This window comes from Poecilia reticulata, chromosome 6, assembly GCF_904066995.2.
Source record: "Poecilia reticulata chromosome 6, P_reticulata-male-v2, whole genome shotgun sequence".
Lineage (NCBI taxonomy): Eukaryota > Metazoa > Chordata > Actinopteri > Cyprinodontiformes > Poeciliidae > Poecilia > Poecilia reticulata.
The window spans coordinates 31,175,128-31,188,024 of record NC_088835.1 but is presented as its reverse complement, the minus strand read 5'-3'; the positions used below and the strand labels follow the sequence as shown (position 1 = coordinate 31,188,024).

General features: G+C 42.5%; 1 protein-coding gene across 3 annotated transcripts in view; it reads right to left on the bottom strand.

Moving 5' to 3' along the window:
• Positions 1–12,897, bottom strand: part of tmtc2b (transmembrane O-mannosyltransferase targeting cadherins 2b) — a 106,447-nt gene that overhangs the window by 37,296 nt on the left and 56,254 nt on the right. Inside the window, exon 1 of one of the 3 annotated variants that reach the window (XM_081608394.1) lies at positions 6,157–6,175. The exons of the other annotated variants lie outside the window; for them this stretch is intronic. The gene's annotated coding sequence lies outside the window, so the exon portion shown is untranslated. Of the gene's footprint in view, positions 1–6,156; positions 6,176–12,897 lie in introns of those variants that run through there. 3 annotated transcript variants of the gene reach the window in all.

Below are 12,897 nucleotides of genomic sequence, written 5' to 3'. Positions count from 1 at the left end.
GATATGAAGTTTGCTTTTGTCCTTGCTCCCTAACCGCTGGAACAGCTAATCTAGCCCGAACCACAACTTCTCCATCCATCTCTCCTCCTTATCAGCCGCAGCTGGTGTGATCCTCCGAGACAGAAAAGTACCTTTGGCTGGGAAAGCAGATTCTCAGCAAGCTGAACAAGATAAGAGTCTAATTATTAATTTCCCAACATGTGTTTAGGATTACCAGCAGCTGGCACATAAAATATCCATCATTAATAAGATTTTACAGTTTGTTCTGGATAGCATTTCTGACAAACTTCATTAATATTCCAGATATGCCTCATACGCACATCGGGAAATTATCATCACCTGCAAAATAGTGTGTTGGTCCAATTTTTGATGCCATAACATCTCTGAGTTGTGGAAGCACAAACTCCCCTCAGCATCGAAGGAGAGTTTTATTAGCCGCACTGCTTCAGTCTAACACACCACAGACTCTGGAATGAAGAACTATTGGTACAGTACTGGGGGCGGCTAACGAAAAGGTTAGCTGCTCTAACCCTAAAGCGCTAATCATAAACATTAGTTCTGCTGACGGTAAAGCGCCATACGAACATGATATTTAGCTAATGCTAACACGCCATACGAACATGGTTTTTAGCTAATGCTAAAGCGCCATACGAACATGACATTTAGCTATTGCTAAAGTGCCAAACATGGTATTTAGCTAATGCTAAAGTGCCAAACATGGTATTTAGCTAATGCTAAAGTGCCAAACATAGTATTTAGCTAATGCTAACACGCCATACGAACATGGTTTTTAGCTAATGCTAAAGTGCCATACGAACATGGTATTTAGCTAATGCTAAAGTGCCAAACATAGTATTTAGCTAATGCTAAAGTGCCAAACATAGTATTTAGCTAATGCTAAAGTGCCAAACGAACATGATATTTAGCTATTGCTAAAGCGCCAAACGAAAATGGTTTAAGCTAATGCCAACACGCCATACGAACATGGTTTTTAGCTAATGCTAAAGCACTATATTAACTTGGCATTTAGCTCATGCTTAAATGCTAACTTTGGTAATAATGACACCTACGTGAGTCTGAAAGCACACAGGATATCATTTGATTTTAAACTGTTTACTGTAGAACTACAGCAAGGCATTCTGGGTACAGAATAACATGAGGCGCATCTGTTGGGGATTGTTGACATACAGGAATATTCTGGAAGGAAATCACATACTTTTTTCATTGCAACATCTGCAACAAAAACCTAATTTCCATATTCAATTGTCTTCAATTTTATATAATCTCTTTATAGAGTCCTACAAATCAAATTTAAATGCATATGTCTATCAAATTATATATTTCCTTGAAAGACTAAAATCCTTAAGCATCAATTTAGTTCTGACATTATAATTTACATGTTTTAGCGCCCCTATATGTTGTATTTATGCTAGGGTTGCCACCCGTCCCTTAAATACAGAACCGTCACGTATTTGGCTGTTGGAATCACACTGGGCTCTCAAACTTTTACCAACTGAAATTTCAGGTTCAACAAAGTGGGATTTTGTTGCCATGATGACCAGAGAGCAGCACTTTTCTCCTTTATCAATGGATGACCAAGTTCACAAGACTGAACTGGATGCATTTAAAGCCAAGTTAAACATTTGAAACATTCAAAGTGAACAAACCTTTCAGAATCTACTGAAAGCACAACGCAGAACAAATTCCACAGAAAATTATCCAAAATTCAATTCAGATAATTATAGTTGCAACAGACAAACTACATGGATCAGTTTAGGGTATGAAGCTGAGTTGAGTAGCAAAAGGTCACGAGGTGAAACCTCAGAAATCTCCTCTTGATCTGCTCAGGACCAAACTTTTAACTCATGTGAACCAGTCAGAAACCGTCCAGTCAGTTCATCTGGCTGCTCCACAAACAGCCGAGTCTGAAAGAGAAAATCACTGGAACAGAGCCAATAATCACCAGAGATTTATTGAAAATAAAACCAATTATTTAATTGACTGGTAAATATTGTTATTTTTACTGCTGCCCGGATGTCTAAAGGCCAACAGTGGAAACAACAGAAGAGCCTACACCCAAATGACTAAAGCAAATACATCTGAGTAAGAAACTTTCCAACCGAGAAGTTGTAAAACATCATGATCATTCTGTCTTGGTCAGATTTTATTAACCATAATCACTGGACCAACGTGGGATTCATTTCCTTCAAAACCTTCACTCAACATTCCAGCCTCCTGCTTCGCTTCACTGAGCCTCCGACCCTAAAACTCTCTGTGGACGAGGCAGAGCGATGCTGTAAAAGTTGCTCTTAAAGCTTAAGCAAAGGATCTTAACTTAGGGGCCACCAGGGGCCTTCCTCTAATGGACTATAAACTGCATGAAAAAGCAAACTTTTTTCCTATTTTAACATTTATTCAGGCTAAGCTTTGCTGGTTTTAGGTCAGTTGGGATTTACAAACATGTTTCTGTTTGGTAAAGCTAAAATAATAAAAAGATTTCACAAGTTTTGCCAAATGTTTGCTGGACTTTTTGTCCGTTCCTCCATGCAGAGAGATCTCAGCAGGGAATCAAAACAGGGACTTGGTCGCCTTATATACACTGAAACTGATATAAGTCCACGCTTGTTTGTGAAGCGCACCAGTCCCTCTTGTAGCAAAACACAATCACATCGTGATGGGAAAACATTTTTCTTTTTGCCTCTAAATCAAAAGATGATCATTATGAGCAAAAACTTTCATTTTAATTTGATCAGACCACCAAGGGACATGTCTCCAAAGATCCAGATCACTGTCCCTGTCCCATCAGAAACCAGGTATTTACATCTGGACCAACTAGAAAAAGAGAAACGTTTGTGTTTTAAAATGTTTTCTTCAGGTATGCAGGATAAAAATATGAGCAGCCCATCAAAAAAAAAGGGAATAAAATCTCATGATCAATGGAAAATTCTCCACTTTGCCAAGTTCTCAGTGAAACCTGAGCTTGAAATATGTGGGGAAGAGCAGCAAACGTCTGGCGAACAAACACGACCGAAAGTAGAAGCTGCTGTTGTAAGAGTTGACCTTCCACCTGCCGAGCTGGAGGGTGAGCAGGAAAGTTTTCCCAAAGTTTCTGCTGAGTTGCAAAGCTACAAGAATGTCAAATATAAAAACTAACCAACTGAAAAGCTTTAAAAATGCAAATCAGCCTGTAAATCTGTCTTCATTTTCTCCCAGAGCAAACATCGGATGAAACACGACGTTAAAGTGAGCGTGCCGCCTGAACAGCTGAGTTTGAGTCCAGGTTCGGTCTGAGGGGAGGGAAACACGACGGAGCTGTCGACCGTGAGAGAGAATTTGTCAACTTGAGGCGACACAGGACAGCTGAGTTGGATGAACTGTGTGTTGTAGTTATTATTATATATGTTTTTGTTGGTGTGGTTTTTCTGCAGGTCTAGAAGCAGACTGCCACGCTTCTTTGTGTCTCTACTTCTATCTCCTTCTTTCTTCCCTTCAAACATTTTTCCACATTCCTTTCTTTTCCATCTCCATGTTTATTACAGTTGAAATAAACCCAGAGTAAATTTGTTGGGCTTCATCTAAGCATTCAGACAATAATTATTCCAGACTGCCCGACATAAAGCATGTAGAAAAAAACCCAAAAACTACTAAGTCTGAATGCTGCTTCCTTCCTTAAGTGCTGAGTGTATCTAATGTGCACCATACCTGAATTTACACTACCAGTAGGTATAATGTTCACATTTATTTAAATGTAGATTTGACTGCAAAAATACAAGTGCTAACATTTTTTGTACAATTTACTGCACATTCAGGGATTATGGGGTTAAATTATTCCTAAAACCAAATCAGTCAAGCAGACAGAGCAATAAGAGCTTAATGACAATGGAAAACCAACGTTGACACAGACCCCTCGACATTTCAGAGGAGATATTTATTGAGTGAAACCGCAGTAATGGTTTGAAAAACAAACCCAGTGTGTCTCGTTTCTGGCCTTTCATTTCCCCCGTTTATTTGCACTGTGAGGGTCGAGTAGACTGTGTGACCACGACTGCAAATTTACTGTGACAGGATGCCGATTCAAGCTTCAAGGCGGAGGAGGAAGATGAAGCAGGTTAGTGCTGCAGGATGGAGGGGAGAAGTCAACAGAAACAAAGTTTGTCCTGTGCATGCAGGAGTCCAGGGATTACTCTGTGGAGGCGGTGAGTTCCTGCAGCATGAATGAGTCCAAGCTGCAGCTGAAGGACCGTCGGAGGGAGAAATCCTCCAGCTGAATCCGTCTCCTCTTCTCTGGTGGCTCAGGTAACAGGGTGACCACCAGGCCTCACTGACACCACAGCGTTTGTTGCTGGTTTTACTGGAGAGAGGTGAACGTGACTGGATCTCTGCCAGCAGCTCAACGATGGCTGCTGGTGGGATGTGGCGGCTTCCAGCGGCTGCAGACAAATCAGAGCCCAGACGGAGAAGATGTGATGCAGCCTGCAGCTCCCGCCACATCGCCAAGCAACGGGAATAACGTGATGATAATGAAGTCATTATGTTAGGAAAATAAATTACTGATTCTGGTCATTATTATTACTTAATTTTCATAATATCAGTTCATTCTCGTGATATTACAACTTTATTTTGGTGTTATTTAGACTTCATTGTCCTTTGACTTTATTCAAATTAAAAAGAGTAAAATAATAAAGATAAGGAAGGAAATAAAATCAAATTCTAGACTTTTCCAGACTGAAAAGCCCCAGCTAACATTTATTTATTAATAGGAAACATAAAGGGCTGCACAGTGGCGCAGTTGGTACAGCTGTAGCCTTGCAGCAAGAAGGTTCTGGGTTCGATTCCCGGTCTTTCTGCATGGAGTCTCCATGTTCTCCCTGTGCATATTGGGTTTTCTCCAGGTACTCCGGTTTCCTCCCACAGTCCAAAAACATGACTGTCAGGTTAATTGGCCTCTCCAAATTGCCCCTAGGTGTGTGTGTGTGTGTGTGTGTGTGTGTGTGTGTGTGTGTGTGTGTGTGCATGGTTGTTTGTCCTGTGTGTCCCTGTGACAGACTGGCGACCTGTCCAGGTGACCTGTCCAGGTGACCTCGCTTCTCACCCGGAACGTTAGCTGGAGAGGCAGCAGCAGCTCCTGACCCCACTGAGGGACGAGGGTGTAAGAAAATGGATGGATGGATAGGAAACATGAACAATTCATTTTTCCTTAATGTACTGACTGTACAGAATACTGAACCTTGTGTGGCATTAGTCCAGCCATCTGCTGCAGTAGAGCCTGAGATCAGCTGCTTACTGAAAAACATTTAAATGTGAGAAAAGTAAGGAGAGTAAGTTGCTTCTGATGCATTTCTGTTCCTGAATAGCTCAGGTTCATTGGGATCAGTGATGTGGGATTCCCAGTGTGACGCATCGTCTTGGTCTCCTGTCCGTCTCATTACTGTAATACACATTCATACGTCTGTTTGACCTTTTGGGAATGAATATCAATGCTTAATGGATTCCCCCAAATACTCTGGTTACTATCAGTCACATTGTTCAGAAAGTAGGTCAAGCTGTCAGTTTAACTTTCAGCATTTGGAGTGAATCTTTATCAGTGTCATTGCATTGGACTAGCAGTAGACGCTGCAGGTCGTGATTCTGTCATCACTTTCTTATGGTCTTGATTCGCAAACGACAGGAAGTCAGACCGGGCGTGGAAACAGGAATCTTTTAAAATACTTGTTTTACAAGTAAAATTTTTGTCACTAACTGCTTCCGTATGTAGAGTTTTATAAGAGCACTCCACTGCTCAAAACAAAATCTCAGGGCCAAGTGGGAAACGAAGAGGCATTTGTGACGATAAGAAAACAGTTGAACGTTCCCTTCAGCTCCTGCGCAAGCTAATAAAAAGATAACGTCATCATAAAAGTGATTGCAGTATCACAGAAACCTTTTTACGACTCGCTGGGTTGCTTTAATTCTCAGTTTTCAGTGAAGACGGTAAATCAAAGATATTCACAGAGAGAGAAAAGCTCCAGAAAGAAAACACCAAAAAAAAAGAAAGACGGGACAGAAGGAGAGATGAAAGAAACCTTTAATGCTGTGGGAGGATTCTGGGCACACCACCCAAGTCTCTCAAAGTCTGCAGACGCAGACTCAAATTCACACAAGGGCATAATAACTCACTTATTATGCTGCACCGGTCGGTGTGTCCGAAGAGTCTGACGACTGAGAGAAGATTTTCCAGATGTGGAGGCAGAGAAAGCAAAGATCTCCTCTAGCTGCAGCAGAATGCCGAAGCACAAACTAAACGTGATTATTATTATTTTTTTAAATAATACATCCCCAGCGTGGCTACGATGTTTGACGACGCAACAAACATTTTCGGATTCTCTCTCCAGGAGGATCTTTCCACCGTCTGCGTCCGTGTTTACGACTCCCTGACCGTCCCGCGTGGTTTAGCTTCACCGCTGCGATAATCATTCCAACATGTCACAGAGCAGAAATTAGATCTGGGTGTGGGCCAGCGCACATTTCACTCAGAGCAATCCAGCCAGTGTTTGAGGAAGAAAACTGCAACTCAGCAGCTGCACAAGAAAGAAGAGAAAACAACTCTGTGAGAGCTGAGACGAAGGGAAAGGCTGCCAAGCAGCGACACTCGGCTGTGCTTCTTCACACAGGCTGCTGAGAGCCTGGGAGCATCGCATGGCTGCTCAGGCATCACTTTCTGTCTGAGTACCAACGGAGCACGTAATGCAGGAAAGCAACCGCAGATCCAAAGTGACACGAAGAGGCTCAGAAATCATTTAAGTAAGAAATGAAAAGCATGCAGGGAAAAAAACGAGGCAGAAAAATGTGTTGGAGCAGAAACGAAATGCTGGAACCGTCTCATCGCAGAATGTCGGCCCTGAGTGTTTGTTATTAAAACGACAGGTTGTTCATCATGACGGTAGATTCAAGACTATTTTATTGCAAAAAGGCATCATAGAAGCTAACAGCGCATCAGTTCCTGCCGTAGTCAGGTTGTCTGACTGAACATCAGGTTGTTTGTCTGAGTGAACATCAGGTTGTTTGTCTGAGTGAACATCAGGTTGTTTGTCTGAGTGAACATCAGGTTGTTTGTCTGAGTGAACATCAGGTTGTCTGAGTGAACGTCAGGTTGTTTGAGTGAACATCAGGTTGTTTGTCTGAGTGAACATCAGGTTGTTTGTCTGAGTGAACATCAGGTTGTTTGTCTGAGTGAACGTCAGGTTGTTTGAGTGAACATCAGGTTGTTTGTCTGAGTGAACAGGTTGTTTGTCTGAGTGAACATCAGGTTGTTTGTCTGAGTGAACATCAGGTTGTCTGAGTGAACATCAGGTTGTCTGAGTGAACATCAGGTTGTTTGTCTGAGTGAACATCAGGTTGTTTGTCTGAGTGAACATCAGGTTGTTTGTCTGAGTGAACAGGTTGTTTGTCTGAGTGAACGTCAGGTTGTTTGTCTGAGTGAACGTCAGGTTGTTTGAGTGAACATCAGGTTGTTTGTCTGAGTGAACATCAGGTTGTCTGAGTGAACATCAGGTTGTTTGTCTGAGTGAACATCAGGTTGTTTGTCTGAGTGAACATCAGGTTGTTTGTCTGAGTGAACATCAGGTTGTTTGTCTGAGTGAACGTCAGGTTGTTTGAGTGAACATCAGGTTGTTTGTCTGAGTGAACGTCAGGTTGTTTGTCTGAGTGAACATCAGGTTGTCTGAGTGAACATCAGGTTGTTTGTCTGAGTGAACATCAGGTTGTTTGTCTGAGTGAACATCAGGTTGTCTGAGTGAACATCAGGTTGTTTGTCTGAGTGAACGTCAGGTTGTTTGTCTGAGTGAACGTCAGGTTGTTTGAGTGAACATCAGGTTGTTTGTCTGAGTGAACGTCAGGTTGTTTGTCTGAGTGAACATCAGGTTGTCTGAGTGAACATCAGGTTGTCTGAGTGAACATCAGGTTGTCTGAGTGAACATCAGGTTGTCTGAGTGAACATCAGGTTGTCTGAGTGAACATCAGGTTGTCTGAGTGAACGTCAGGTTGTTTGAGTGAACGTCAGGTTGTTTGTCTGAGTGAACATCAGGTTGTTTGAGTGAACGTCAGGTTGTCTGAGTGAACATCAGGTTGTCTGAGTGAACATCAGGTTGTCTGAGTGAACGTCAGGTTGTCTGAGTGAACGTCAGGTTGTTTGTCTGAGTGAACATCAGGTTGTCTGAGTGAACATCAGGTTGTCTGAGTGAACATCAGGTTGTTTGAGTGAACATCAGGTTGTTTGTCTGAGTGAACATCAGGTTGTTTGAGTGAACATCAGGTTGTCTGAGTGAACATCAGGTTGTCTGAGTGAACGTAAGGTTGTTTGAGTGAACATCAGGTTGTTTGTCTGAGTGAACATCAGGTTGTTTGTCTGAGTGAACATCAGGTTGTCTGAGTGAACGTCAGGTTGTTTGAGTGAACATCAGGTTGTTTGTCTGAGTGAACATCAGGTTGTTTGTCTGAGTGAACATCAGGTTGTCTGAGTGAACATCAGGTTGTCTGAGTGAACATCAGGTTGTCTGAGTGAACATCAGGTTGTCTGAGTGAACATCAGGTTGTCTGAGTGAACATCAGGTTGTCTGAGTGAACGTAAGGTTGTTTGAGTGAACATCAGGTTGTTTGTCTGAGTGAACATCAGGTTGTTTGTCTGAGTGAACATCAGGTTGTTTGAGTGAACATCAGGTTGTTTGTCTGAGTGAACATCAGGTTGTTTGTCTGAGTGAACATCAGGTTGTTTGTCTGAGTGAACGTCAGGTTGTTTGAGTGAACATCAGGTTGTTTGTCTGAGTGAACATCAGGTTGTTTGTCTGAGTGAACATCAGGTTGTCTGAGTGAACGTCAGGTTGTTTGAGTGAACATCAGGTTGTTTGTCTGAGTGAACATCAGGTTGTTTGTCTGAGTGAACGTCAGGTTGTTTGAGTGAACATCAGGTTGTTTGTCTGAGTGAACATCAGGTTGTTTGTCTGAGTGAACATCAGGTTGTTTGTCTGAGTGAACGTCAGGTTGTTTGAGTGAACATCAGGTTGTTTGTCTGAGTGAACATCAGGTTGTTTGTCTGAGTGAACATCAGGTTGTTTGTCTGAGTGAACATCAGGTTGTTTGTCTGAGTGAACATCAGGTTGTTTGTCTGAGTGAACATCAGGTTGTCTGAGTGAACGTCAGGTTGTCTGAGTGAACATCAGGTTGTTTGTCTGAGTGAACATCAGGTTGTTTGTCTGAGTGAACGTCAGGTTGTTTGTCTGAGTGAACGTCAGGTTGTTTGTCTGAGTGAACGTCAGGTTGTTTGTCTGAGTGAACATCAGGTTGTCTGAGTGAACGTCAGGTTGTCTGAGTGAACGTCAGGTTGTTTGTCTGAGTGAACGTCAGGTTGTTTGTCTGAGTGAACATCAGGTTGTTTGTCTGAGTGAACGTCAGGTTGTTTGTCTGAGTGAACGTCAGGTTGTTTGTCTGAGTGAACATCAGGTTGTTTGTCTGAGTGAACGTCAGGTTGTTTGTCTGAGTGAACGTCAGGTTGTTTGAGTGAACATCAGGTTGTTTGTCTGAGTGAACATCAGGTTGTTTGTCTGAGTGAACGTCAGGTTGTTTGTCTGAGTGAACATCAGGTTGTTTGTCTGAGTGAACATCAGGTTGTTTGTCTGAGTGAACGTCAGGTTGTTTGAGTGAACATCAGGTTGTTTGTCTGAGTGAACGTCAGGTTGTTTGTCTGAGTGAACATCAGGTTGTTTGTCTGAGTGAACATCAGGTTGTTTGTCTGAGTGAACATCAGGTTGTCTGAGTGAACATCAGGTTGTTTGTCTGAGTGAACATCAGGTTGTTTGTCTGAGTGAACATCAGGTTGTTTGTCTGAGTGAACATCAGGTTGTTTGTCTGAGTGAACATCAGGTTGTTTGTCTGAGTGAACATCAGGTTGTTTGTCTGAGTGAACATCAGGTTGTCTGAGTGAACATCAGGTTGTCTGAGTGAACATCAGGTTGTTTGTCTGAGTGAACATCAGGTTGTTTGTCTGAGTGAACATCAGGTTGTTTGTCTGAGTGAACGTCAGGTTGTTTGTCTGAGTGAACGTCAGGTTGTTTGAGTGAACATCAGGTTGTTTGTCTGAGTGAACATCAGGTTGTTTGTCTGAGTGAACATCAGGTTGTTTGTCTGAGTGAACATCAGGTTGTCTGAGTGAACATCAGGTTGTTTGTCTGAGTGAACAGGTTGTTTGTCTGAGTGAACGTCAGGTTGTTTGTCTGAGTGAACGTCAGGTTGTTTGAGTGAACATCAGGTTGTTTGTCTGAGTGAACATCAGGTTGTCTGAGTGAACATCAGGTTGTTTGTCTGAGTGAACATCAGGTTGTTTGTCTGAGTGAACATCAGGTTGTTTGTCTGAGTGAACATCAGGTTGTTTGTCTGAGTGAACGTCAGGTTGTTTGTCTGAGTGAACGTCAGGTTGTTTGAGTGAACATCAGGTTGTTTGTCTGAGTGAACATCAGGTTGTTTGTCTGAGTGAACATCAGGTTGTTTGTCTGAGTGAACGTCAGGTTGTTGGAGTGAACATCAGGTTGTTTGTCTGAGTGAACGTCAGGTTGTTTGTCTGAGTGAACATCAGGTTGTCTGAGTGAACATCAGGTTGTTTGTCTGAGTGAACATCAGGTTGTTTGTCTGAGTGAACGTCAGGTTGTTTGAGTGAACATCAGGTTGTTTGTCTGAGTGAACATCAGGTTGTTTGTCTGAGTGAACGTCAGGTTGTTTGAGTGAACATCAGGTTGTTTGTCTGAGTGAACATCAGGTTGTTTGTCTGAGTGAACATCAGGTTGTCTGAGTGAACGTCAGGTTGTTTGTCTGAGTGAACATCAGGTTGTTTGTCTGAGTGAACATCAGGTTGTTTGTCTGAGTGAACATCAGGTTGTTTGTCTGAGTGAACGTCAGGTTGTTTGAGTGAACATCAGGTTGTTTGTCTGAGTGAACATCAGGTTGTTTGTCTGAGTGAACATCAGGTTGTTTGTCTGAGTGAACGTCAGGTTGTTTGAGTGAACATCAGGTTGTTTGTCTGAGTGAACATCAGGTTGTTTGTCTGAGTGAACATCAGGTTGTCTGAGTGAACATCAGGTTGTCTGAGTGAACATCAGGTTGTCTGAGTGAACATCAGGTTGTTTGAGTGAACATCAGGTTGTCTGAGTGAACATCAGGTTGTCTGAGTGAACATCAGGTTGTCTGAGTGAACATCAGGTTGTCTGAGTGAACGTAAGGTTGTTTGAGTGAACATCAGGTTGTTTGTCTGAGTGAACATCAGGTTGTTTGTCTGAGTGAACATCAGGTTGTCTGAGTGAACGTCAGGTTGTTTGAGTGAACATCAGGTTGTTTGTCTGAGTGAACATCAGGTTGTTTGTCTGAGTGAACGTCAGGTTGTTTGAGTGAACATCAGGTTGTTTGTCTGAGTGAACATCAGGTTGTTTGTCTGAGTGAACGTCAGGTTGTTTGAGTGAACATCAGGTTGTTTGTCTGAGTGAACATCAGGTTGTTTGTCTGAGTGAACATCAGGTTGTTTGTCTGAGTGAACGTCAGGTTGTTTGAGTGAACATCAGGTTGTTTGTCTGAGTGAACATCAGGTTGTTTGTCTGAGTGAACATCAGGTTGTCTGAGTGAACGTCAGGTTGTTTGAGTGAACATCAGGTTGTTTGTCTGAGTGAACATCAGGTTGTTTGTCTGAGTGAACGTCAGGTTGTTTGTCTGAGTGAACGTCAGGTTGTTTGTCTGAGTGAACGTCAGGTTGTTTGTCTGAGTGAACATCAGGTTGTCTGAGTGAACATCAGGTTGTTTGTCTGAGTGAACGTCAGGTTGTTTGTCTGAGTGAACATCAGGTTGTTTGTCTGAGTGAACGTCAGGTTGTTTGTCTGAGTGAACGTCAGGTTGTTTGTCTGAGTGAACATCAGGTTGTTTGTCTGAGTGAACGTCAGGTTGTTTGTCTGAGTGAACATCAGGTTGTTTGTCTGAGTGAACGTCAGGTTGTTTGTCTGAGTGAACGTCAGGTTGTTTGAGTGAACATCAGGTTGTTTGTCTGAGTGAACGTCAGGTTGTTTGTCTGAGTGAACGTCAGGTTGTTTGTCTGAGTGAACGTCAGGTTGTTTGAGTGAACATCAGGTTGTTTGTCTGAGTGAACATCAGGTTGTTTGTCTGAGTGAACATCAGGTTGTTTGTGTGAGTGAACATCAGGTTGTCTGAGTGAACATCAGGTTGTTTGTCTGAGTGAACAGGTTGTTTGTCTGAGTGAACATCAGGTTGTTTGTCTGAGTGAACATCAGGTTGTTTGTCTGAGTGAACGTCAGGTTGTTTGTCTGAGTGAACGTCAGGTTGTTGGAGTGAACATCAGGTTGTTTGTCTGAGTGAACATCAGGTTGTTTGTCTGAGTGAACATCAGGTTGTTTGTCTGAGTGAACGTCAGGTTGTCTGAGTGAACGTCAGGTTGTTTGAGTGAACGTCAGGTTGTTTGTCTGAGTGAACATCAGGTTGTTTGTCTGAGTGAACATCAGGTTGTTTGTCTGAGTGAACGTCAGGTTGTCTGAGTGAACATCAGGTTGTTTGTCTGAGTGAACATCAGGTTGTCTGAGTGAACGTCAGGTTGTTTGTCTGAGTGAACATCAGGTTGTCTGAGTGAACATCAGGTTGTCTGAGTGAACATCAGGTTGTCTGAGTGAACATCAGGTTGTCTGAGTGAACATCAGGTTGTTTGAGTGAACATCAGGTTGTCTGAGTGAACATCAGGTTGTTTGTCTGAGTGAACATCAGGTTGTTTGAGTGAACATCAGGTTGTTTGTCTGAGTGAACATCAGGTTGTTTGTCTGAGTGAACATCAGGTTGTCTGAGTGAACATCAGGTTGTCTGAGTGAACATCAGGTTGTCTGA